Raw genomic sequence first — 25,392 nt, 5'->3', positions numbered from 1 at the left:
GAGCGGGAGGCAGACTCATAACTGACTGAGTCACCCAGGCACCCAGAAAGCACCCTTTTCAAGGTATTGTTTATTGAGAATTGTTACTATTATTATAAAGATGATTTTAAAGCTTTCAACTGCTATAATTATATAATGTCATTCAAGGATATGACTTTCTTATTTAATTGATATTTATTAGGGTTTCAAAAAATAGATTAAACACTATTTTTTGGTAGTATACTCTTTTATATTGAGGAAAACATACGTGTTCAGTGATAACTTCAAGTTAAAGAATTTCCAGACTTAATCTGTTGCATAATTATTTCAAGAATAGTCAGCACAACAAAGTATTAACAGAGTAAAGCAAAATAATTTTTGTTGTCTTTAGGTTCTTGTCATAATACATTTTATATCTGCATTTATGACCTAATTACTGGATAAATATATTAAAGCATTTTCAAAATTCTCCAATATTCATTCCAATACCATCACTGAATAATAATACCTCAAAATGCACATGATGTGAAATTCTACACAAAATGTTAAGTAAATATGCCATGTATCCATTTTGAAAATTCTAAAACTACAAAGTGGACATTGATGGGGCGCCTGGGTGGCTCAGTTGTTAAACATTTGCCTTCAGCTCAGGACATGATCCCAGGGTCCTGGGATCGAGCCCCACATCTGGCTCCCTGCTCCGCGGGAAGCCTGCTTCTCCCTCTCCCTCTCCCCCCACTTGTGTTCCCTCTCTCACTGTGTCTCTCTCTGTCAAATAAATAAATAAAATCTTAAAAAAAAATGGACATTGAAAAAATAAGACAAAGCAAATGCAGGCTTTTTAATTTATTGTCCACAATTGTATTTATCATCATCACAACCTTAAAGCAATACCAAGTAGAAAAGAAAGTATAAACATATTTTATATTATATTTTATATTCTATTCATTTTCTGTAGACACACGTGTAATTTCTTAACTAAATATACTAAAACAGTCTTCAATTAATATAAATCTGAACACAGAATAGTAATTTCTGTGATTCTTTCTGAAACCTTGATCTTATATGACAAACTTCATCTATACACCACTTTAAACAAACAGTTAATAAAAAAGGTCAAATCAGGGGCGCCTGGGTGGCTCAGTCGTTAAGCATCTGCCTTCAGCTCAGGTCATGATCTCAGGGTCCTGGGATCGAGCCCCACATCTGGCTCCCTGCTCAGCGGGGAGCCTGCTTCGCCCTCTCCCACTCCACTCTCGCTGTGTCTCTCTGTCAAATAAATAAATAAAATCTTTAAAAAAAAAAAAGGTCAAATCACACAAACCTTTTCTTCTGATAAAACATTTATGCTGTTGCAAGAAATACATAAAGATCCTCTCATCACATACTATAGTTTAATGTGAAAATCACTAAGTCAAACATTACCTTGAAGGCCATCATTTCTAAAGATCGCCAAATCACTTAGGCTTTATATATTAAAGAAAATAATTATAGTTTGAACAACATTTTGGTTCTTCTGCATTAATTTTTGCCATAGTTGTTGTTGTTGCTGTTATAGACTTTATCCCACAATTGCAGAAAACAGAGAAGAATTTATTTTCAAGTTTAGATACTGTAAATGTAGTGTCTGTCTTCATACAGATAAAATATGAGCCGTAATTAATATCAGGATTATTCCATGACTTCTAAAATTGTGGAACAAATTAATTTAAAAAGTTTGAAGTCATCCTTATTAGATTATTTAGTAGGAAGGGAAAGTCAAGAAATCAATGAAGGAATTTCTCTTAAATTTCAAATAATTGTCAAGAACATATAATTGTTTTAGAAATTATATGTGTATTATCAATGTGAATTAAATACAGTCTAACTTTAAATTTCCTTTTATTTCATTAAAGGACATGATCATTTCCTTTTATGTGCTTTTATGGAAAAGCACATAAATAATATATATGCATGTATACACATATGCATCTACACATGTGGATATAGACACATTGCACATCTTCATAGTTCAGTGGAATGTATTCTGTTTGGCTACTGCAGTGTGTGAATTCTCCAGCATTTGTTGATTACCTGAATACCACACACTATTTAATAGACATTGATATAGAAATGTAGGTAATGTCTGTTCACATGTTATCCATTTTGGGGCCATTGTAAATTTAAGTTTAGAATTTCTATTGTGTGGAAACTTTCAATATCTATTTTGAATTTAATTTTTGTCCATAACAAGATTTCTCAGAATTGAATGTATTTTTGAATACTTATATCTTTAGTAATAGAAAATATTCTTTTTAATAGTTTTCTTTTATTAAATGTTAACCCCAATAATAGTTTTAAGACTATTTTTTTACATAATTATGGTGGCTTTACATATTGAACTAAATTCACAATAATTCCTTAATATCCATTCTATAATCATATTTCCTTGACTAACTCAAACATGTGGTTCCTTATTATTGGTTGGTTCAAATAAGTACCCAACATCCACTTGCAGCATTTAGCTGATGTCTTTCTTTTTTTTTCCCTCCCAGTGTTACTGAAATGTAATTGACATACAGCACTGGATAAGTTTAAGGCTTACTAGTTGATATATTCTAAAGTATCTTTTATTCTCAGTCTCCTTTCATCTTGCGCGCGCGTGTGTGTGTGTGTGTGTGTGTGTGTGTGACTAACGGTATGCCCAACTAAGATTACTGATCTGGATTATGGCTAAGGCTTATGGCCATGAAGTAGAAAGAAACTGGTAGTGCATGCAATGATCAAATTCATTACATAAACATGATTAAATCAAAGCACTTTTGAGTTGGAAATCACCTAAGAGAACATATAATTTAATAATCAAATTCAAGTATTCAAGGAAGATAAGTAAAGGATATGTAGGGAGCAGGAACAGAGAATACATGAATCACAATTCAGTGAAGTCGGAGGGTGGGGGAAGGGCTGATTACCGGGGGTCATGAAGGAAATTTTGAGTGAGGAAATATTTTATATGTTGATTGTGGCAGTGGTTACATGGGTGTGTGCTTTCATGACCTCAATAAGTACATTTTAAATGGGTTAATATTATTGTATGTAAATTATACCTCAGTAAAGTTGATTTCAAAAATCCTTATGGAAATTTCAGTCAAAAGGTGCAATGCATTTTTGCAATGCCAAACACTGCCTTCTCAGACATAGTAGGTTCTGGGCAGGGATCCCCAAGTGGTTCTGTTGAGAAGCATTATCTCATTTTGAGATGAAATAAAGGGGAAAAGGAAAAATGGGGTGACTGTCGTTATAAGGTCAGAAGCTAACCAAGCCTGGATGAGTCTCCTGGCTACAGATCAGTGTTCTTCCTACAATAACAACAAATTGGATACACTGGTCCCTAAGTCTCTATTTGGAGTCATTTTGAGCCTTATAATAATAATATTACTCAAAAACTATTGTAAAGAAGAAGAAATCAGTCTGGAATTGTCCTCAAAGTTAACTATTTTTTAAATTTATTTTTATAGGGACCCATGGCTAATATATTTTAAACAGATCCTCATTTCTATGCAGTTGTAGAATAAAAAGTTGTAAGTATCAAATATTTCCATGTATTGTAATTATTATTCTGGCTTTGTTAGAACGGGAGATACTTTCAAAAACTATTTATTATGGGGGGCTGGGTGGCTCAGATGGTTAAGCATCTGCCTTTGGCTCAGGTCATGATCCCAGGGTCCTGGGATCGAGTGCCCCATAGGGCTCCCTGCTTGGCGGGGAACCTGCCTCTCCCTCTCCCTCTACTGTTCCCTCTACTTGTGCTCTCTTGCTCTCTCTGTCAAATAAATAAATAAAATCTTTAAAAAAAACCTATTTATTATAATGTTTTGCCCAATGCACATGAACTTAGAAAAGATTGTGAAATGGAGAGGAGATGAGGTGATATATGGAATGCTTATGTGAGTATTGTGAATCAGTTGAAGAGAAACACAAAATAGTAAATGTATAAGGGCATCATTATATTTGACATTTGTACAAAGGTGATTTAAAAATAAGGATATTGAGAGATGCCTGGGTGGCTCAGGTCTTGATCTCATGGTCATGGATTGAGCCCCCCACCTGCTCCACGATGGGCATGGAGCCTGCTTAAGATTCTTTCTCTCCCTCTCCCTCTCCCCACTCCTACGTGTGCACATGCACACCCACATGCTCTCTCTCTCTCTCTTTCTAAAAAAAAGGATATTGAGAAATCCAAAAAAATATCTGAATTTCATGACAATGGAATCAATTAAATCGTGGAATCTTTTACATTCATTTAACTTATATTCATATTTTAACCTTATTAAATTATGAACAAAGAAATTAAGTGAAGTATGTCAACAGAGTAAAAGGCTTGTTCAAACGTTGGTCCCTATTTTTAAGTTCTTTACATCGTGAGGGTCAGGTGCCTTTAGTTCACCTTGACCGCCACTAGATGGAACTCTGGCACCCATGAGCGCATAAAGGAGCCACCTGCTATTCTTGGTTTCAGGAATTTGGAAATACCAACCACTCCCCTAAACAAATTACACCTTTTGCTTCTTCTTCTTCTTCTTTTTTTTTTTTTCTTTTCTTTTCTTTCTTTCTTTCTTTCTTTCTTTCTTTCTTTCTTTCTTTCTTTCTTTCTTTTTTTTTTTTGCATGATATATCCATGGAAATACCTGATGACTTCAAGTCCTTAAAATCCTCTCTTCAAAATTCTTTGTAATTTTCCCTCATGGTACTTACCAAACACACTCTCATCCTGGTACTTAGCTTTAGTTAGGGGTAAATTCTATCTACATTCTTAAGGATTAAGTAGTTACAACTCTGCTAAAGTCTCTCAAACAGACCATGGCTTCTACCAAACTTGTTCCACAATAGTTAGTTCTTACTAATATCAACAGCAAGAAAATATTATCCATGGCAAATTTCTAGGGACAATCTTAAATATATGCATGCCCAAATCTAAAAGAAGCAGTCATTTTCTAGCCCACTCCTTAAAACACTTTCTGAAATTCTCTCAGTAAAATATTCCCTCATGTAAATAATCTATTTTTTTCTTTATTTTATTAATATGAGCATCAATCTCTCTGGATTTCATGATTCCAAACTTAGTCGGAAAAAAATATTTTGCCTTAATAGCCTATTGCATTAAGATAAATGCATTTTTCACTTAATTTAATATAAATTTAAATTTTACCATTTATACTCACTAAAGGTACAGTGGTAAAAGAATCTTGTCTCTTTGGCCCCTCTCCAAATCTTTTACAAATTCAATTATATAATTCAAAATCGGGGGACTCCTGTTACCTCCTAAAACCCATGACATCTCTAGTTAACCTCTCAGGGTAAATGGGACAGCCGTGGATCAGCCTGGTGTGCGCAACTTGTGCTTTATATTGTATATCCGGGACTCTCCTTTAAAACATGGAAAGAATAATTTGTTTAACACAGCATAAAGTAGATGAAATCTACCAAAGCTAAGATATAAGTGTTTTATGCTATTTGAAAAATAATCTACTTACGCTGTTTCAAAAACAATAAGAATTTCTACTCTATTTCTCAAAAACAAAACTTAGGCAATGACAGAAAATGCCATTTTCTTCACAGTGTCTCTCATCAGTGGGTTAGCCGAGCAATCATTTTCACAAGAAAATTGTTTAGACTACATGCTAAAGAGGACTAAATGTTTAGTTCAAATACACTGTTTGAATTTTATGCCTAACAGTCCAAAGAGTAATCCAAGTAAACATTTCCACTGAAAAAAAGAACCGAATTGACAACTTTGTCACTTAGCAAATTATTCAAATCAAATTTCTGTTTTGGAATATAGGAATTACCTCAATAATATTTCCTATAAGGTTATAATTGCATTGTAATTGAAAAGAAATGAGCTTTGTTTTTGATTCTGGGAATGTTAGGACAGGGCTTTTCTTTGGGGTTAGGACATTCATATATATACATTGACTATAAATGTACTGTCTTAGAGAAAACTGATTATCTCTAAAGTGACTTTAAGCAAGGCTTTGTCTCAACCTTATTTTAGTAATAATCGCTTCTTTCATTTTCATTCGGGTGAAGAACACCATAAATTCAGAATTCTACTTTGATTTTGTTTGGGACTTTGTGTTTTTTGTTTTGTTTTGTTTTGTTTTTGTTTTTTACTTTTCAATAAAGAAGATTCTGAAAGTAACTCTCTATAGTACTCTATAGCTAAAACACATCTAAATGAAAGGATGGAGAAAGAATCACTAAGGCCTTCCTGGGAAACTTCATAAGAATGATAGACATAAGAGAACGGAAAGGTAACAGCTGTTTCAAAGAGGCAATATAAAGCCCAGATGTTTGGCACATTCATGTTGCGGTAATTGGACAAGTGAGAGTCATATTTTCCTTTGTCCAATAATCATTATGCTTCTCCTATTTGAAAAATCTTCTTAAATAAGCAGTGTTGGTAAGAGAAAGAAAGAAGAGGAAAAAGAAAACACAACAACCAACTAATTTACTCTCCCTCATGGTTTTTGACAATGGTGTAGGCAATTCCAGAGAGAAAACAGATATTCATACATAGGGAATAAATATTTTTTTTAAATAAGCATTACTGAAAATGAGATAACATGAAAGGAAATAAATATTTTACTACTTCTGCAGTTATTATTTTAGACATATATCGGGACTAGGCTAGCGCAGTTAATCATCCTGTGAAACAGGCTCATTTCTGGATACCTAGATTGGAGAAAATGAGTTAGGGAATCATTTAAAAACATCATATGCTTTTCAGTAGTGAAATACTAAAAGCCTTAGTCAGGGAATATATGAATGTACATAAATAAGTCCTTTTAGAAAGCAAAACTGCTGGCGCTCTTATCATATGTTCAACTGACGTAGAAGAGAGAGTTTTACAATCAACTTTAAATATTTAGAATATTTCACATTAAGTTCTTGAGAAAATTTGTATTTATGTAATTTTCATACTATCCATTGTAGAATTGGAAAAAAATACAATGGTATTTTAGATTTCTCATCCTACTCTTTGTTTAGAAAGTGATTTTTTAACAAAATAATTTTCAGGAGATTATTGAATACATTTCCTATGTGACCCTTGATTTTTAAATAACTATGCTTCATGTGAAAGAAAGAAAGAAAGAAAAAGAAAGAAAGAAAGAAAAAAAGAAACAAAAAGAAAGAAAGCAAGCCATACAACACAATATTGTGTGAACTGAAAAATATGTTTATTTAAATAGAGTCAATATCAGTTTCTGAAATCAAATTTTATTTTCTTTATGGCAAGAAAACAAAGTTTTTCCTTTAATAGACTATGTATCCCAAGATGATTTCAATGTACTTTTACTTAGAAACACTAGCTGCTCTTACATACGAATTTTCAAAGCTTGGCAAGGCTTTGGAAAGGATGATGAAAATTACTATTGCACGACCTTCAGGTTTTCTTTGTTTCATAAAGGGCTAAGATAGCATTTTTGTCATTTTTCTTTCAGCTCTGGTCTTTCATCATAAATATCAAAGCATGCAATTATGCCTTCTATCCTACTACAGTCTGCCTGTTTTCCTAGCCACGGTGATGGTGTTTTCTCTCTCACAAGACTTTATTTCATTTATTGAAATTCTGTAAATCATCTCCTAATTTGTTGAATAAAATAAATTGTGAAAACAATGAATATTAGACTGATGAAATATTATTAAAACAATAATGATATTTTTATCAAAGCCAACATCAGACGCCGAGAGATTTCTCTAGTAGGCTGAGTGTCACATGTACCATTCTCATATTAGAATGATTTGACCTACAGGTGGGATTTTATTATTGGTGCTTATTATGAGAAGCATACTTGTCTAACCCCATGCAGTCTTGAATTTTCCTACTATTGCTTTACTTCTCATATTAAATTTACCTTCTAAATGAGTCTTATTATTCTATCTCAATACACATTCTACATATTTTATCCTAGATCTATCGTTCCCAAATGTTTATGCATCATACATATCTCAAATTAGAACTATCCTAAATAGGTCAATGTGATAAGTTAGCAACAATTTTGTATTTAATTCCAGAAACCATAAATTAAAATAACATGCAAGATAGATTAAGGCAACAGACACAATAATAGTTTTGTACACATATGTCCTCTTTCTAAGCATTAGGTAAAATCCTGAAAAATCATAAGCCATAGGAATTTATACATTGGAATCTATTTCCACGTTTGTTTCCATTAATATTTCAGACATTTCATTTATAAAAAGATAAGTTGTCCCTCAGTATAATAGAAATTATGCTTAAGCACCTGAGTATTCACCTAAAGGAGGAATAATAGCTACCTGGGCTCTGGAGCCAGACAGACCCGAATTGAAATTCCTGTTTCTTTTCTTACAGATAAACATTTTTTGCCAAGTTTTTTAATCTATAAAATGGACACAATGATAGTAACAACCTCATCAAAACATTGGAAGGATTAAATGATAAATTTCATGCAAAGAATTTGGCCCAGGGTAAAGCGAGTAATGAATTAAATTCATTATTGCTCTTAGGAAAATTAGCTTTGGGATCTGGGCCTATATTCCATTATTATTTTGTTGATTTTGTCAGTTTTTCATATTCAATTTTTGCACGTGAGAAAATTCTGATGTATAACTATGTACCACACGTGGGTTTTATGAAAAAGGATGACCGTCCCTACCTCAGCAAGTAAGCTGGTTTTCAGAAGCTGAACTGAGACTGTAGAGTAGGCCGCTGCTTTGATCTAAGGTAGGGGGATCCTGCAAACAAGGACAGGGAAGACTGAAGTGCAGAAATCAAGCCACACATACCAGGAAAATGAAATAATTAGAGATCGAAAAAGACAATGAGAAAGCATGCTGAGCTTGGTTAAAACTGGACAACATTCAAATACATGCTGGGGTTTGAGAATAGCTAGAAGAAAAATGTCAGAGTGAGATTTTCATACAGTGACTATGGACAATCTGTTATTGCTGAGTCAGAGCATTCAAAGTGATATTTTATATGGTATTAGATGGCCCAAGACATGATTTTTGTGAGAGGAAAATTAGCTTTGGGATCTGGGCCTATATTCCAGCTCACTTTCCCCTTTACCAATGGAGCCTGTCTCAACAAGTCAATAATCTCTCCGATGTTTCTTTGTAAAACTGATGATCCCTAGGGCTGTGTTGAGCGAAGCATCATCAAGAGGAAGAGAGGAGAGAGAGCCATGGTCAAGAGAAGGCGCTACAAAGATGCAGGTACAGAGAGGTCCATCATGGCATTTTGCAAGAATGAAGAACTTGAGACATCAAACTTATCCATCATTGAATGAATATTAAAATAGAGGATCTGATATCCATACTATTAAATATGAGGCAGGCACTCAAAGCAGCTAGAGCAGTTGTAAAGGGAAAAGGCAGCCATGTGGTACTGACATCAAACAAAAGCAAAAGGTAGATTCCAGATAAGCAGAGTTTTTCTCCATTTGGGGTTAGGGAGATTATGGGAGAGGGGAGGAAATGTCCAGATAAAAGGCAATTGATGTAAAACAGCGAGGGCATGCAGCTGTCAGCAACAGGGACTGACAATGTGTACTGCATCCAAGGTAAGAAGACAGTTAATATTCTGGGACAGGAAATCTAGACTCTGAGAACATAAGATCATCAGACAGAGAAGAACAGAAACAAATTTCCTTCAAAGAAAATTAAGTTTCCAAGAAGAAAATGGGACTAACATTAATCTGTTTCTGCAGTAAATTTCTTATTAACTTTACTTTTCAATACCTTTAACTAGGTATTGAGTTAGTATCTCATTGTTTCAAAAGATAAGAAAAGAATATAAAACTTTAAAAAATATTAGTTACTAGGGGAGCCTGGGTGGCTCAGTCAGTTAAGTGACCGACTCTTGATTTCTGCTCAGGTCATGATCTCAGGGTCATGAGATTGAGCCCCGTGTTGGGCTCTGAACTCAGTGGGGAGTCTGCTCGAGATTCTCTTTCTCCCTCCCCCTCTGTACTTCCCCTCTACCCTACCTCACACTTGCTCTGTCTCTCTCTTTGTCTCTAAAATAAATAAATAAATTTTTAAAAAAATTTACAGTTACCCAATGCCTTTATGTGCTTCTCTTTGCCCTCTCTGAAAAACCTGTTCTTGGGAAGGATGTGACAAACTCATTCACTCTCAAAAGAGAGAAGAAAGAGACGGATAACCACCTTAAATAGTTCGGAATTTATTTTTCAAGTGTTTTTATGCAGAGAAAGAGAGTAAGAGATACAAAACCAAGTACTTAAATATTGCATACAGATAAAAGTTAAATATAATGTTAACAATATTATTAATTTAACAATATAATGTTAAAGGCAGAATTTTTTTCCTGATTGCTGGATTTACTTTTTTCCCATGATTGATTTAAGATTACTACATTTTCTTGTTAGTAGAAAACATATTTGAATCTATAATTTATCAATATCAATAATTAAATTGCATCTATAAATCCCTGGCATGTACCACACAGTTCAGCTTTATACCTGTTTCCCCTACATTATTTCTCAAGTCTAAAAACAAGGTGAAACCCATAAGTGGATACAGGGATAGCCCTATATGCTATCGTTAATCGATCCTATTTTCAAGAGTAACAATAATCGCAAAGATTAATTATTACGTACCAGGCATCATGCTGAATGATTTACATGGACTGATGCATTTAATCCTCATGACAATTCTGTGAAGTAGATGTTATTTCTCACCCCATACTACACATAAAATGATTGAGGATTAATTAAACATTTTGCCCAACATACACTACTAGTAAGTAAAAGGATTCACACCCAGGGTGTCTTATTCCAAAAGATATGCAATTAACCATTCTATTCCATGTCATTTTCCTTATCTAACCTATAGGTTTCTTTTTCTCTATTCTTAAGTTAAATGGTATTTTTTTCTATAATCCATTTATACATATATAATTTTACTTAATTCACATGTTTTGATAGTTGATGAGAAAAGTTTTCAAAAAGATGTCTTAATTTAGATGATCAACTAATCATATCTATAAATGAAATCTGATGATGTTTTGTCTTTACTAGTTAACAAGCAACAGCAGCAATTGAACCCACCAATAATTGTGTTATATGAATCAGACACTATTTTAGGGGGAGGGGCCCCTAAATACTTTCTATTAGGAAGCTTCAGAATGTACTCCTATCCTTGAAGAGTGTGGCCAAGCAGCTCAAACTTGAATTCTGTGATTCAGAATTCACATTATGCATTTCTTCTCACAATATATGAAAGAAAATTTGATCAGGGACAGAACCCAGATTCGTATGTCTAAAAACAGTGCACTATCTTTAACAACAGGTATACAAGTAATTAATACCTTTAAATGGTGATAGTCAAAATTATTCACACATGAAAATGGAATTTCATGTGGTTGTTCTATTTATGACATTCCTAATTGTTATCAAATTTATTCTGACACAGAACTGCAATGTTTTCATCAGTATGAACTGGGATGTCACAAAAATGCTAACACCCTGACTATATCATTAGTTAAATGTCAGAAAACATATATTTTCCCCACAAACAAAACTTTCTGTAATGTCTGATAAACCAAAAATAAAAGAGTACCAGGAAAGGAGATGATGTCATTAACCCTTCCCTAAAAGTATGATTCTTAAATCCCAGCAACACTTCATTTCTTGGCATTGAAAAAACTATTTTAAACCATGCTTATTTATCTAGGAAGGCTCTCTTCTACTGAAATAAGACATCAGTAGATAATCCATCATTGTGTCTAGAAAATGTGATAGTTCATCATATTGTGAATAAATGACAAAGTAAATTAAAATATTCTGGGTAAATTTTTTTAACAGGCTGTTCTTTGTTTTAAATATAGAATAGAAACAGAAAATGATCACAAAGTATGGTATAAAAAGCAGTAATAAGTTTGAAACCCTTGAGGGTACCTGTAAAATCTTCAAACAAGAGAGACCAAACAATTTTAAAAGATACTAAAGAAACAAATGAATGGTTAAATATCCAAATAATTCAACATGAAAAACTGAAAATAAAGAGAATTTAATCTGTAAGATAGAAGTATTTTAATTTTGTATTAAAATGTATATGACCTTAATCTCAAAATAAATAAATACATGGATAATGATACTCATTAGAAATTATACTGACATTTAAAAAAATTCTTCAAAAGATATAGTTGCAAAAATTTCAAAATATAGATTTTAAATGATCAACATTTATGTTTAACATTAAACATATGGTTCGAAATTCTAGAATTTGTCTTCTCTAAATACAAAAAAAATCCACGACTTTCTATATATTTACATTATAAACACTGATACCAAAAATTATTTGACAGGGTAATATATATATTTTATAGGTCACTCAATCATACTATAGATTTTGCTTCCATCAGTAAGAATCCTGTTCAAGTAGCCATGTAATTCAGTAAAGAGTTAAAATGTAAAATTTGAGGCATCAAAAATAGCATTTAAAGAGATTTTGGCTTTCTATGTACAAAGCCTCTGTTCTTTCTAATCTAAAACAAAATGTTTTGTTCAATTTTTCATTGTTTTCTGATTGAAAAATCAAGCCATTTGACTGATACTTCCTCTGACTTTACTTGAGCCATATGCCATATGTTTTGATATGCTTAAATTTTAGGTTGATGCCTATTTAAATCAATAATTATTTAGAAGAATATTTTTAATTTCCAAGTTAATACTGTGGCCTTGTTATTTTCCGTAAGTGTTATTTATTTATAGTTTTGGTTATTTTGTAATGATTTATGAACTACTATTTCTAATTTTTGGAATGTGCTGAGACTATTTTTTAATATAATATACATCCTTGAGAAAACATATTGTCTATTTTTTAGGGTAGAGAGTACTATACATATTTATTAAACATTGCTAATTATGTCCTTCAAATTCTGGTTTTCAACTATTTGGCTTGTGATATACCATGGAAGTTTAAAGAGTCTAATCTAGATTTCTCAATGAATTTCTTGAAGTTTTTGCTTCTTGTAATTTTATGCTGTATTATATGAAACTAGGATTCTTGAGAATTATATGCCTTGGGTCTCATTTAATGCTTTAAGTCTTAGAGTCAATCTTAATCAATATTGATATTCCTACTTCTTATTGGTTCTATTTGCATCATGTTTTCCCCAACATTTTACAGTAAATATCCTTAGATGTATATCTTTTATTTTGTTCTTTTTAATCTAAATGGAGCTATTTACTAAGATAATGATTAATTTCGATCTCATTTTCATTTATTATCTTACCATATAAGTGTGATTGTGAATGATTATTAGGTATTATATTTTTATACTTTCTTCTTACATGCAGCGTTTTATATAAAGGCATTTGCTGATTTAAATTTCTTCCTAACTTTCTCATGCTCCTTTCTCATGCTTCCTAACTTTCTCATGCTCCTCTTCCCAGCTCTTTTATTTTGTAATAAGATTTTTATTTTATTCTATCCTTTAAAGATTTATTTAGTTATTTGAGAGAGAGAGCGTGAGCAGTGGGGAAGGGGCAGAGAGAGAGAATCTCGACCAGACTCCACACTGAGCATGGAGCTCAACGAAGGGCTCGATCTCACAACCCTGAGATCATGACCTGAGCTGAAACCAAGAGTTGGATGCTTAATTGACTAAGCCGCCCAGGCGCCCCAGATATTTATTTTAGTTACAATTGTCAGTTTTATATGTCATACCATTCCTTTTATGAATTATATATCACGTGAGCATTTGATTTGCAATAAGAGTTACCAGTCATCTAGATTCTATTGTCCGTTCAATTATTTCAATGCCTCCCAACTAGATTTTCCCATAATACGGTCCCATTTTAGAGTTCCTTATTGGGCACCAAATCTTGATTGGCTAGAATACCTTATTGAGAGAATTTTTCAAGAACTCACAGGTGTTACATTCTCTGAATATTTTTGTATTCTCAGACTTCTGTTGTCTTTATACATGGACACAATTTGACTAAATATTGAATTCTTGGACTGCTTCCCTCAAGCCTCTATCGATCAGCGTTGCCCAATGGAACTTTCTATTCTATACCTTCAGTGTCCAATACAGCGGCTATTAGTTTTGATTTTCTGTTTGCTTGCTTACTTGCTTCACGAATTTTGAAACTCAATTATTATGTGTGTATGTAATTGTATTATTATTTTATGATGGATTGAACCTTTTATCATTAAAACAATTTCTCTTTGTCACTTATAGCACACAGGTATTGTCTATTTTGATATTGAAATGGCCATACTAATTTTTTTATGTTTACTCTTTGCTTGCTGCATATTTTTTTTCCATCCACAAACTTTAACCTATTTGTGTCCCTATATTTAAATTGTATAGATAGCAAATAAGGAAATGTGGGGAGGGAGGAGAGAGTAGGATTACAAAGGGTCACAAGGAAACTTTTGGGGATAATGGTATGTTCACTACCTTGAGTGTGGTAATAGTTTTACAGATATATACTTATATCAAAATTTTACCAATTTTCCTTTCTTCCTTCCTCCCTTCCCTCCTTCTTCCCTTCTTCCAATCATCTGTCCCTCCCTTCTTCCTTTCTTCCTTCCTGCCTTCTTTGTCTCTTTCTTTCCTAACTTGTTATTCTCCTCAAGGATTAATTTTCCTTTTTTGTTATCATTTATAAATTTTTTCAGCTTTATTGAGATAAAACTGACAAATTTGTAATATATTTAAAGTGTATGACATGATGATTAATACATGGACACATTGCGGAAGGATTCCACAATTGACTCAATACATCTATCATCTCACATATTTACCTTTTTTGTGAGAACACTTAAATTCTACTTTCTTAGCAAATTTCAGTTATATAATATCATATTATCAACTAGCCACCATGTTTTACATTAGATCCTTAGTACTTATTCATCTTATAATTAAAAGTTTGTAACCTTTACCAACCTCTATTTACCTAACCCTTCAGACTCTGGACCCTGCTTCTATGAGCTCAACATTTTTTTTCTCACATTCCACATATAAGCGATACCATGTACTATTTTATCTTTTTCTGTCTGGCTTATTTCTCTTAGCATAATGTCCCTGAGGTTCATCCATGTTGTTGCAAATGACAGAATTTCCTTCTTTTTTGAGGCTTAGTAATATTCCACTGTATACCACATCTTACTTATCCATTCATCCATTAACAGACACTTACATTGTTTTTATATATTGACTATTGTGAATCATGTTTCAGAGAACATGGAGTGCAGATATCTCTTCAAGATAGTGATTTTGTTTCCTTTGGATATATACTCAGAAGTGGGATTGCTAAATCATGTAGTACTTTTATTTTTATTTTTTGTTTTTCATTTTTGTATTTAAATTCAATTAACCAACATATAGTACATCATTAATTTCAGATGTAGAATTCAATAATTCATCAGTTGCATATAACAACCAGTGCTCATCATATCACGTGCCCTCCTTAATGCCCATCACCCAGCTACCCCATCCCCCCCCCAGCAACTCTGTTTCTTTCCTATAGTTAAGAGTCTTTTATGGTTTTTCTCCCTCTCTGATTACTTCTCATTCAGTTTTCCCTTCCTACCCCTATGATCCTCTGTGCTGTTTCTTATATTCCACATATGAGTGAAACCATATGATAATTGTCTTTCTCTAATTGACTTATTTCTTTTTTTTTTTTTTTTAAAGATTTTATTTATTTATTTGAGAGAGAGAGAATGAGAGAGAGTGAGTACATGAGGGGGGGAGGGTCAGAGGGAGAAGCAGACTCCCTGCCGAGCAGGGAGCCCGATGCGGGACTCAATCCAGGGACTCCAGGATCATGACCTGAGCCGAAGGCAGTCGCTTAACCAACTGAGCCACCCAGGCGCCCTCTAATTGACTTATTTCACTCAGCATAATACCCTCCAGTTCCTTTCATGTTGATGTAAATGGTAAGTATTTATCCTTTCTGATAGCTGAGTGAGTAATATTCCATTTTATATATACATATATACATATACCACATCTTCTTTATCCATTCATCTGTTAATGAACATCTCAGCTCTTTCCATAGTTTGGCTATTGTGGACATTGCTGCTATAAACATTGGCATGCATGTGCCCCTTCAGATCATTACATTGGTATCTTTGGGGTAAATGCCTAGTAGTACAATTGCTGGGCCATAGAGTAGCTCTATTTTTAACTTCTCGAGGAACCTCCCTACTGTTTTTGAGAGGGTTCCCCTTTCTCCACATCCTCGCTACCATTTGTTGTTTCCTGACTTGTTAATTTTAGCCATTCTGACTGGTGTGAGGTGATATCTCATTGTGGTTTTGATTTTTATTTCCTGGTGTTGAGTGATGTAGAGCATTTTTTCATGTGCCTGTTGGCCATTTGTATGTCTTCTTTGGAGAAATGTCTGTTCATGTCTTCTGCCCATTTCTTGATTGGATTATTGGTTTTTTGGGTGTTGAGTTTGATAAGTTCTTTATAGAGTTTGGATACTAGACCTTTATCTGATATGCTTTTTGCAAATATCATCTCCCATTCTATAGGTTGTCTTTTAGTTTTGTTGACTGTTTCCTTTGCTGTGCAGAAGCTTTTTATCTTGATGAAGTCCCAATAGTTCATTTTTGCCTTTGTTTCCCTTGCCTTTGGAAACACTTCTAGCAAGAAGTTGCTGTGGCTGAGGTCACAGAAGTTGCTGTCTGTGTTCTCCTCTAGGATTTTGATGGATTCCTGTCTTACATTGAGTTCTTTCATCCATTTTGAGTTTATCTTTGTGTGTGCTATAAGAAATGGTCCAGTATCATTCTTCTACATGTATCTGAACAATTTTCCCAACACCATTTGTTGAAGAGACTGTCCTTTTTCCATTGGATATTTTTTCCTGCTTTGTCGAAGATTAGTTACCATAGAGTTGAAGGTCCATTTCTGGGTTCTCTATTCTGTTACATTGCTCTATATGTCTGTTTTTGTGCCAGTAACCATACTGCCTTGATGATTACAGCTTTGTAATATAGCTTGAAGTCTGGCATTGTGATGCCACCACCTTTGGGTTTCTTTTTCAACATTCCTCTGGCTATTTGGGGTCTTTTCTGGTTCCATACACATTTTAGGATTATTTGTTCCAGCTCTGTGAAAAAAGTTGATGGTATTTTCATAAGGATTGCATTGAATGTCTAGATTGCTCTGGGTAGCATAGACATTTTAACAATATGTATTCTTCCAATCCATGCGCATGGAATGTTTTTCCATCCCTTTATGTCTTCCTCAATTTCTTTCATAAATGTTCTGTAGCTTTTAGAGTACAGATCCTTTACCTCTTTGGTTAGGTATCTTACGGTTTTTGGTGCTATTATAAAGGGGATCAATCCCTTAATTTCTCTTTCTTCTGACTCATTGTTAGTGTATAGAAATGCAACTGATTTCTGTGCATTGATTTTATATCTTGCCATGTTGCTGAATTCCTGTATGAGTTGTGGGAATTTGGGGGTGGAGTCTCTTGGGTTTTCCACATAATGTATCACGTCATCTGAGAAGAGAGAGAGTTTGAATTCTTCTTTGTTAATTTGAAGACCTTTTATTTCTTTTTGTTGTCTGATTGCTGAAGCTAGGACTTTTAGTATTATACTGAACAACAGTGGTGAGAGTGGGCATCCCTGTCATGTTCCTGACCTTAGGGGAAAAGTTCTTAGTTTTTCCCCATTGAGAGTGATATTCACTCTCAACCAACTTTTCATACATGTTTTTCATACATGTTTTTTGGGCTTTTCATACATGTTTTTTGTGATATTGAGGTATGTTTCCTCTATTCCTACACTGTGGAGAGTTTTAATCAAGAAAGGATGCTGTATTTTGTCAAATGCTTTTTCTGCATCAATTGAGAGGATCTTACGGTTCTTGTCCTTTCTTTTATTAATGTGATGTATCACTTTGATCAATTTGCAAATGTTGAACCATCCTTGCAGCTCAGCAATAAATCCCACTTGGTAGTGTTGAATAATCTCTTTGATGTTGGATCCTATTGGCATCCATGTTCATCAGGGATATTGGCTATAATTCTCCTTTTTGATGGGGTCTTTGTATAGAATTCTCCTGGGGAGCCATCCAGCCCTAGGTTCTTCTTTGTTGGGAGATTTTTTTTTTTTTTTTACTTTTGTAGTTTTTTTTTTTTTTATGTTATGTTAATCACCATACATTACATCATTAGTTTTTGATGTAGTGTTCCATGATTCATTGTTTGCGTATAACACCCAGTGCTCCATTCAATATGTGCCCTCTTTAATACCCATCACCAGGCTAACCCATCCCCCCACCCCCCTCTCCTCTAGAACCCTCAGTTTGTTTCTCAGAGTCCATAGTCTCTCATGGTTCATCTCCCCCTCTGATAACCCCCCCTTTATTTTTCCCTTCCTACTATCTTCTTTTTTGTAACATATAATGTATTATTTGTTTCAGAGGTACAGGTCTGTGATTCAATAGTCTTACACAATTCACAGCGCTCACCATAGCACATACCCTCCCCAATGTCTATCACCCAGCCACCCCATCCCTCCCACCTCCCACCACTCCAGCAACCCTCAGTTTCTTTCCTGAGATTAAGAATTCCTCATATCAGTGAGATCATATGATACATATCTTTCTCTGATTGACTTATTTCGCTCAGCATAATACCCTCCAGTTCCATCCAAGTTGTTGCAAATGGCAAGATCTCATTCCTTTTGATGGCTACATAATATTCCATTGTATATATATACCACATCTTCTTTATCCACTCATCTGTCGATGGACATCTTGGCTCTTTCCATAGTTTGGCTATTGTGGACATTGTTGCTATAAACATTGGGGTGCACGTACCCCTTCAGAGCACTACATTTGTATCTTTGGGGTAAATACCCAGTAGTGCAATTGCTGGGTCATACGGTAGCTCTATTTTCAACTTTTTGAAGAACCTCCATGCTGTTTTCCAGAGTGGCTGCACCAGCTTGCATTCCCACCAACAGTGTAGGATGGGTTCCCCTTTCTCCACATCCCTGCCAACATCTGTCTTTTCCTGACTTGTTAATTTTAACCATTCTGACTGGTGTGAGGTGGTATCTCATTGAGGTTTTGATTTGGATTTCCCTGATGCCAAGCAATGTTGAGCACTTTTTCATGTGTCTGTTGGCCATTTGGATGTCTTCTTTGGAAAAATGTCTGTTCATGTCATCTGCCCATTTCTTGATTGGATCAACTCTTCTTTGGGTGTTGAGTTTGAGAAGTTCTTTATAGATTTTGGATACTAGCCCTTTATCTGATATGACATTTGCAAATATCTTCTCCCATTCTGTTGGTTGTCTTTTGGTTTTGTTGACTGTTTCTTTTGCTGTGCAAAAGCTTTTTATCTTGATTAAGTCCCAATAGTTCATGTTTGCCCTTGCTTCCCTTGCCTTTGGCGATGTTTCTAGGAAGAAGTTGCTGTGGCTGAGGTCAAAGAGGTTGCTGCCTGTGTTCTCCTTTAGGATTTTGATGGACTCCTGTCTCACGTTTAGGTCTTTCAACCATTTGGAGTCTATTTTTGTGTGTGGTGTAAGGAAATGGTCCAGTTTCATTCTTCTGCATGTGGCTGTCCAATTTTCCCAACACCATTTGTTGAAGAGAGTGTCTTTTTTCCATTGGACATTCTTTCCTGCTTTGTCGAAGATTAGTTGACCATAGAGTTGAGCATCCATTTCTGGGTTCTCTATTCCGTTTCATTGATCTATGTATCTGTTTTTGTGCCAGTACCATACTGCCTTGATGATTACAGCTTTGTAATAGAGCTTCAAGTCCAGAATTGTGATGCCACCAGCTTTGCTTTTCTTTTTCAATATTCCTCTGGCTCTTCGGGGTCTTTTCTGGTTCCATACAAATTTTAGGATTATTTGTTCCATTTCTTTGAAAAAAGTTGATGGTATTTTGATAGGGATTGCATTAAATGTGTAGATTGCTCTCAGTAGCATTGACATCTTCACAATATTTATTCTTCCAGTCCATGAGCATGGAACGTTTTTCCATTTCTTTGTGTCTTCCTCAATTTCTTTCATGAGTATTTTATAGTTTTCTGAGTACAGATTCTTTGCCTCTTTGGTTAGATTTATTCCCAGGTATCTTATGGTTTTGGGTGCGATTGTAAATGGGATCGACTCCTTAATTTCTCTTTCTTCTGTCTTGTTGTTGGTGTATAGGAACACCAACAACAAGACAGAAGAAAGAGAAATGTTGGGAGATTTTTGATTACTGCTTCAATCTCCCTATTGAAGGAGATTGTGGACATTGTTGCTATAAACATTGGGGTGCGGTTTATATAATAATATAATATAAACGGTTTTCTATTTCTGCCTGTTTCAGTTTTAGTAGTTTATAAGTTTCTAGAAATGCCTCTATTTCATCCAAATTGACTAATTTGTTGGCACATAGTTGCTCATAATATATTCTTAAAATTGTTTGTATTTCCCTGGTGTTGGTTCGTGATCTCTCCTCTTTCATTCATGATTTTATTAATTTGGGTGTTAAGGAGGGCATGTGTGGTGATGAGCACCGGGTGTTACATGCAACAAATGAATCATTGAACACTACATCAAAAACTAATGATGTACTATATGCTGGCTAATTAAACATGATCACAAAAAGATTATACAATATAAAAAAACTTAGAAACTATAAATAAAAAAACTTTTCTTTTTGATAAGTCTGGCTAGGAGTTTATCAATCTTATTAATTCTTTCAGAGAACCAGCTTCTAGTTTTGTTGATCTGTTCTACTGTTCTTTTGATTTCTATTTCATTGATTTCTGCTCTAATCTTTATTATTTCTTTTCTCCTGCTGGGTTTAGTTTTTGTTGTTGTTGTTGTTTGTTTGTTTGTTTGTTTTTTAATGTTCTTTTTCCAGCTCCTTTAGGTGTAAGGTTAGCTTGTGTGCTTGACACTTTTCTAGTTTCTTGAGTAAGTCTTGTATTGCTATGTACTTCCCTCTTAGGACTGCCTTTGCTGCATCCCAAAGGTTTTGAACAGTTGTGCTTTCCATTTTCATTTGCTTCCACAAATTTTTAAATTATTCTTTAATTTCCTGGTTGATCCATTCATTCTTTAGTAGGATGCTCTTTACCCTCCAAGTGTTTAAGTTCCTTCCAAATTTCCTCTTCTGATTGAGTTCAAGTTTCAAAGCATTGTGGTCTGAAAATATGCAGGGAATAATCCCAATCTTTTGGTACCAGTTGAAACCTGATTTGTGACCCAGTATGTGATCTATTTGGGAGTATGTGCCATGTGCACTCAAGCAGAATGTGTATTCTGTTGCTTTAGGATGGAATGCTCTGTATGTATCTGTGAAGTCCATCTGGTCCAGTGTGTCTTTCAAAACACTTGGTTCCTTGTTGATCTTCTGCTTAGATGATTTGTCCATTGTTGTGAGTGGGGTGTTGAAGTCCCCTACAATTATTGTATTATTATCAATGTGTTTCTTTAATTTTGTTATTAATTGATTTAATAATTGGCTGCCCTCAAGTTAGGAATATAAATATTTATAATTATTAGATCTTCTCGTTGGATAGACCCTTTAAGTGTGATATAGTTTCCCTCTTCATCCATTAGTACAGTCTTTGGTTTACAATCTAATTTGTCTGATATAAGGATTGCTACCCCAGATTTCTTTTGACGTCCATTAGCATGGTAAATTGTTCTCCACCCCGTCACTTTCAATCTGGAGGTGTCTTTGGGTCTAAAATGAGTCTCTTGTAGACATAATACAGATGGGTCTTGCTTTTTTTATCAAATCTGATACCCTGTGTATTTTGATTGGAGCATTTATCTCATTTACATTCAGACTAACTATTGAAAGATATGAATTTAGTGTTAATATTACCTGTAAAGTCACTGCTTCTGTATATTGTCTCTATTCCTTTCTGGTCTATATTGCTTTTGGGCTCTCTTCCCTTACAAGATGCCCTTTAATATTTCTTGCAGGACTGGTTTAATAATCACAAATTCTTTTAGTTTCTGTTTGTCAAGGAAGCTTTTTTTTTTTAAGATTTTATTTATTTATTTGAGGGATAGAGTGAGCGAGAGAGAGAGAGAGAGCACATGAGCAGAGGCAGAGGGAGAAGCAGACTCCCTGCTAAGCAGGGAGCCCAATGTGGGGCTCAATCTCAGGACCTTGGGATGATGATTGTAGCTGAAGACAGACGCTTAACTGACTGAGCCACCCAGGGGCCCCCAGGAAGCTCTTTATCTCTCCTTCCATTCTGAGTGACAACCTTGCTGCATAAAGTATTCTTGGCTGCATGTTTTTCTCATTTAGTACCCTGAATATATCATGTCAGCCCTTTATGGCCTGCCAGGTCTCTGTGGATAGGTCTTCTGCCAGTCTAATACTTCTACTCTTATAGGTTAAGGACCTCTTGTTTCGAGCTGCTTCCAGGATTTTCTCATTACCTCTGAGATTCACAAACCTCACTATTATCTGTCAGGGTGTTGATCTAATTTTAATGATGGGGGAGGGGTTCTCTGTGCCTCCTGGACTTGAATGCCTGTTTCCTTCCCCAGATTAGGGAAGTTCTCAGCTATGATTTACTCAAATATACCTTCTGTCTCTCTCTTTCTTCTTCTTCTGGAACCCCAATAATTCTAATATTGTTTTGCTTTATGGTATTACTGATTTCTCGAAGTCTTCCCTCATGATCCATTAACTGTTTTTCTCTCTTTTCCTCAGCTTCCTTAATTTTCATCATTTTTTCTCCTATGTCACTGACTCTTCTGCCTCATTTACCCTAGCCATCATCAGAGTGTCCATTTTAGACTGCATCTCAATTAGAACATTTTTATGTTTGGCCTGATTAGATTTTAGTTCTTTTATTTCTGCACTAAGGGATTCTCTAATGTCTTTTATGCTCTTTTTGTTGTTTAGGTTTTTTTTTGTTTTTTTGTTTTGTTTTTTTGTTGTTGTTGTTGTTATTGAGTTGTATGTGTCCCTTATATATTTTGGGTATTAATCTCTCATCAAATAGGTGGTCTGTAAATATTTTCTCCCATTCCATATGTTGCTTCTTCACTTTGTTGGTGGTTTGCTTGGCTATGCACAGCTGTTTTGTTTGACAGAGTCCCATTTGTTTATTTCTGCTTCTGTTGCTTTTGCTTTTGGGGCAAAAGCCAAAAAATCATTGCCAAGTCTCATGTCAAGGAGGGTTTCCTTATATTTTCTTCTAAGATTTTTACAGTTTCAGATTTTATGTTCAAGATTTTTTTCATTTTTAGTTGATTTTTGTGTATGATGTAAGATCAAGACCTAGTTTCATTATTTTGCATGTGGATATCCAGTTTTCCCAACACTACTGAAGAGACTATTCATTCCCCATTGAGTACTCTTGGCTCTTCTGTCAAGAATTAATTGGCCATATATGCATGGGTTTATTTCTGGGCTGTCTAATTTGTTCCATTCATCTATGTGACTGTTTTTTTTTTTTTTTTTTTTTAAGATTTTATTTATTTATTTATTTATTTGAGAGAGAGAGAAACAGCATGAGAGGGGATAGGGTCAGAGGGAGAAGCAGGCTCCCCACTGAGCCGGGAGCCAGATGTGGGACTCGATCCCAGGATTCTGGGATCATGACCTGAGCCGAAGGCAGTCGCTTAACCAACTGAGCCACCCAGGCACCCTCTATGTGACTGTTTTTATTCCAATACCACATTGCTTTGATTACTATAGTTTATAATACAGTTTGAAATGAAGAAGTATGATGCTTGTAGATTTGTTCTCCTTTCGCAAGACTGTTTTGACTATTTGGGGTCCTTTGTAGTTATATACAAATTTTAAGATTGCTTTTCTATTTCCATAAAAATGCCATTGAGGTTTTGATAAGGATTGCATTGAATCTGTATATCACTTTGGATAATATGGACATTTTAACACTTTCATTCTTCCAGTCCATGAAGATGAATACTTCTCCATGTGTTTCTGTCTCCTTCAATTTATTTTATCAATGTCTTATAGTTTTCAGTGTAAAGATTTGTTGTTTACTTGGTTAAGTTATTCCCAAGTATTTAATTATTTTTGATTCTATTGTAAATAGAATCATTTTCTTTATTTATTTTTCAGATAATTTGTTGTTAGTGTACAGAAATACAACTGATTTTATACATTGATTGTGTATACTGCAACTTTACTGAGTTCATTTATTAGTTTTAATAGTTTGGGGTGGAGTCTTTAGGGTTTTCTACATATAAATCATGTCATCTGGAAATAGAGACAATTTTATTTCTTCCTCTTCAATTATGAGGCCTTTTATTTCTTTTTCTTGCTTAATTGCTCTGGCTAGGACTTTCAGTACTATGATGAATAAAAGTGGCAGGAATGGATATCCTTGTCTTTTTCCTGATCTAAAAGGAAATGTTTTCAGCTTTTGACCATTGAGTATGATGTTTGCAATAATCTTGTCATATGTGACTTTTATTATGTTGAGGTACCTTCCTTTATAACCAATTTGTAAAGAGTTTTTATCATGAGAGGACATTGAATTTTGTCAAGTGCTTTTTCTGCATTTATTGAGATAATCATAATTTTTATACCTTGCTTTGTTAATGTGTTGTGTCATATTTATTGATTGGCATACATTGAACCATCCTCACATCCCAGGAATATATCTCATTTGATTATGGTGTATGATCTTTTTAATGTACTGCTGAATTTGGTTTGCTAATATTTTTTGAGGATTCAAATATTACACTTTAAGTAGTTCTGTTTATTGTATATCAATTATACTTTGAAAAAGCTGTTTAAGGGAAAAAGATTTACCTTCTTACTTACTAGCTTCAATTTGTTTCTGTTTAAACTAGGCACAGTCACCTAGTTTATAGTTTGGCAACTATGGTTAAAGGAAAAATATATGAAAAGTGTGTTGAGTGGTCAATAAATATTTGTTTTATTTTATAAGTATTTTGGAGTTTCTATTATATACATTTCTCTGCTTATGTATACATCATCACTCCAAAATTTTTTAAATGTATTGTAATTTTATACATTCTAAATATATTTGTTAGGTTTCCTTCTCTATTATTATTGATTCCAAAATGCATTTTCTATTCTTGCTTGGAAAGATTCTCTTCATCATCACAAAAAGGATAATTTTGCCATTTATATCGATAGCTATTTTCATTGAAATTGCATTAAACTTTAAATTATCTTTAGGACATATTATTATCATAAATTTATTTTTGCAATTAGAATTGCAATTATTTTTAACCAAAAAACATTAACTTTAATTAAATCATAGAACAATTATTTGTTGATATGTTGCCAAAAAACTGGTTTAACTTAATTTTTACTTAAATTTGTTACTCAAAATTACTATACTAGTTGGGATTTAATATACTGATTAAATATGTGCAATAGAATCACCTGTTTTGAAT

The sequence above is a fragment of the Halichoerus grypus genome, chromosome 5 (genome assembly GCF_964656455.1).
Source record: "Halichoerus grypus chromosome 5, mHalGry1.hap1.1, whole genome shotgun sequence".
NCBI lineage: Eukaryota > Metazoa > Chordata > Mammalia > Carnivora > Phocidae > Halichoerus > Halichoerus grypus.
The sequence above is the reverse complement of the archived record's forward strand: the minus strand, read 5'-3'. Positions refer to the sequence as shown.